Source organism: Eurypyga helias, unplaced genomic scaffold, assembly GCF_000690775.1.
Source record: "Eurypyga helias isolate BGI_N326 unplaced genomic scaffold, ASM69077v1 scaffold31887, whole genome shotgun sequence".
Classification (NCBI taxonomy): Eukaryota; Metazoa; Chordata; class Aves; order Eurypygiformes; family Eurypygidae; genus Eurypyga; species Eurypyga helias.
The window spans coordinates 22,646-25,729 of NW_010264298.1; the positions used below are offsets into that span (position 1 = coordinate 22,646).

Genomic DNA, 3,084 nt, shown 5'->3' on the forward strand with positions numbered 1-3,084 from the left:
CGGGCACTGGAAGATTTCAAATCAGAAGGTTCAGCCTCTCAGGAACATTTAATGCCTCCCCTAGCTTGAGCTTTGCCACGTGTCACAAAGTGAAAGCATGGGGCAAAAGAATTCCAGAAGGAAATGAAGTGATTTCCAAAATAAGGAGATTGTCTTTCATAGTTAACCAAAGCACACGACAAAAGCCCTTAAGACGCAGCTGCTCCAGTGTAACCCGTTTGTAGTATTAAACAGACGGAGGAGGAGAAATACCGAAGTAGCTCTGTCCATGCAATCTTCAGGATGAGTGTATCTGTCCTAGACCTAAACCAAAAGCAAACCTAGCACATTCACATTGCCATCTCCAAAGGATTCTCTCTTCCTCACTTCCAAAAAAAAGAGCCTTTTACACACCTGGTCTACCGCTGTCCTTTCCAGGACAGCCAACAAAGAAATGCTGGAGGTGTTCCACCCCAAGCCTGCAGCCTTTTACCCTCTGCTCCACAAGAGCTCTGTCAGACCCCCAGGGCCTGGGTTAACCCAAACTCAGCAGCAGAGGGGCCCAACTAAACTACAGGCTCTCAAGAGACTAGCAGGATTTCCTGCTTGAAGGCTGTTGCCAAGACAGACAGACTGGGTTCAAAGATGATGAACTCCTAAGAGTTAGACCACTATTCAAATTATTTGGGAAGGAACTAAGGAAAGAAAATTGTTTTAGGAATATTCAGGGTCTATTCAAAGGAATGTACCTGCTTCTTCATATTTGCTATACAACTGGTTTTTCACTGTCTTGTTTTTCTTCAGAGTCTTCATCAGACCCTGAAAAGGAAAAAACAGGAATGATGTTAGATTAGTTGACAGAGAGAGGGAAATCGACACAAGGCAAAAGCAGACCACCACTGGGAATGCCTTATCAAAAGGCAACTGAAAGCAACTACTCTCCATAAAAATATTTTTTACTTTAGATTTCTTGTCTTTTCAGATGTTGCACGCTGAAGGGATTTTTTTAACGGTTACCAAACTCAAAACCCAGCACTGGGATCATTCTTGAAATTCCTACCCTGTCAATGGATTCAGCGAGCAAGTGCTTCAAGCTCTCCCTACCACAAACTCAAGGCAACCAACTCCACATTTGCTCACTGACAAGCAGATTTCCCCACCTGCTACATCCTGCCCTTTGGAAGACAACTTCAGAAGACACTTTCAAAGCAGGCAGAAATACTGCTTTACGAATTAATAACTCCTGTCCCTAGTGTTCTGGCAAGAGATGGTCTCGCTCTAAGCCAGAAACCAAAGAGCTCCCGCTGCCACTCCCTGCCCAGTTCTCTCCTCCTCATCCCCTGGGTGCTCTCAGCTCTCTGCTGCTGCAAAGCCCTGGAAGGCCCCAAAGAGAACCCCTAAGCTGGTCACAGGGCTACGTGTGCCCAGAGACGGCTCCGCTGGGGAAACTGCTTTGGTTCTGCAGATCTGACCCCAGCTGCAGATGCCTCTGCGACACCCGAGGTGGCGGTCGGTCCTTGCAGCAGTCAGCCCTTCTCAGGGGTGACTGAGGAAATTATCGGCCCATGTATTTCACCATACATGTCTTGGGCAGTTGAAAGGAGTCTTCCACAGGGGAAAAAACAAGGGTGAGTGAAGAACTGCCTCTGACAAAATGCCTAGGAGACTTACTTGGGCTTTTGCCATCAATGTAAAGCTGAACTATGGACCCACATTCCCTCTCAAAGAGGTGAAAAAAGAAAAAGGTCTTAAGGTCTTAATTTTTTTTTTTTTTTGGGTCAAATTACTGTAAAGTCCTTTCCTTTCTTGGAACAGTGTACCTGCCTTTCATTCTGAACCTCAAATGTTATAGAAACATTTAGGAATTTACTCTTTCCAGGCCAATTTTCCATTTGCTGCCTCCAGAATGAGTACTTGGCAACAAGTGTAATGTTGAAGATGAAGGGTCAACCCTTGTTAAGAAGTGGATGAAAAAGGGTATAGCCCTGGACAGGTGCATCTTCAAGAAGACATAAAAAGATAAACATGCTGCAAAATTCCAACAGAGTCTGTTTTAAATGTCACCTCTTGACAAAAAGATTTGGTTTTAGACATGTTGCCATGCGAGGAGAAGGGTTTATTCAATTCAGCAACAGTGAGCTGTTACTGAAACCCAGGTGACAAGCAGCAATGGCATGTCATAACCTGCAGTCACCACGTGTGTACTCAGCCAAACTGCCGAGGACAATTTATTGTAGCTCCACTTACACTTCCTCTCACACTGTGTATTCTATTGCCAGAAAAATCCCAGCCTGAATCCAGTATAATAATTCCAATCACTGTTCCTCAGGACAGACTCACAGCTTTATCTAAAATACATTTTCACTTTGAACCCTTAGTTGTACTCAACGTTGTCCTAATGCTTTGCCATCCCTAGATGGAGCTCCAAGTCATTCATTATGCCAAGATGGTCAGCAACCACAAAGAGCCATTAAACTGGCCAATGTCACCAACATATATAACTCTATAGTGCAAGACAGGCAAACCTATCTGCAGCAACTTTCAGGTATTAGTATTTTAAGTATATTGCATAATACAGCACAGCTTTACAGAAGAGATTTACATTTCAGGGGAAAAAGACTGAAACAGGATTTGGGGGTTCACACTAAGTCCTCAAATAACGAATCCACTCAGCCCATAAAGAAATTACTCATTTTCTTGAAATGCCTGTAAACACATTCTTAAATCTTGCCGTATTTACTTATATTTTTTGGCTTACTCGGCTCATACCTTGACTGGAACAAAGCACATGGATGTGCAGAGTTAAGATGTAATTAACATTTGCCCTCAGTTCGATATACCCACACAGCTAACCTTTTTACACAGAGGGCTTTTTCTTTTTGTTATGAGAAAGGAAAACAGCCCCTGATTGAAATTTCAGTTTGCTTTAGAGCAGCTTCAGGTTCACTGTCTATCCTAAGATACTGTAAAGCTCCAAGTTCAGGATGGATTAAATAGTGCATTGCTGCATAAACACTACTGCTAGCAGGTAAGAGATCACAGCATCAGAGTACCTCAAGTTGGAAGGACCCATAATGATCACTGATGGCAGAAACAATCATAGAA

The 3,084-nt window shown here is 43.4% G+C and overlaps 1 long non-coding RNA gene across 1 annotated transcript in view; it reads right to left on the reverse strand.

Annotated features, from left to right (window-relative positions):
* The window catches only part of LOC104513111, a 1,393-nt gene extending 595 nt beyond the window's left edge, over nt 1-798 (reverse strand). The window contains exon 1 of the long non-coding RNA XR_727921.1: nt 729-798. This is a non-coding gene — a long non-coding RNA (uncharacterized LOC104513111). The remainder of the gene's footprint in view (nt 1-728) is intronic.
* Between the last annotated feature and the right edge of the window lie 2,286 nt (nt 799-3,084).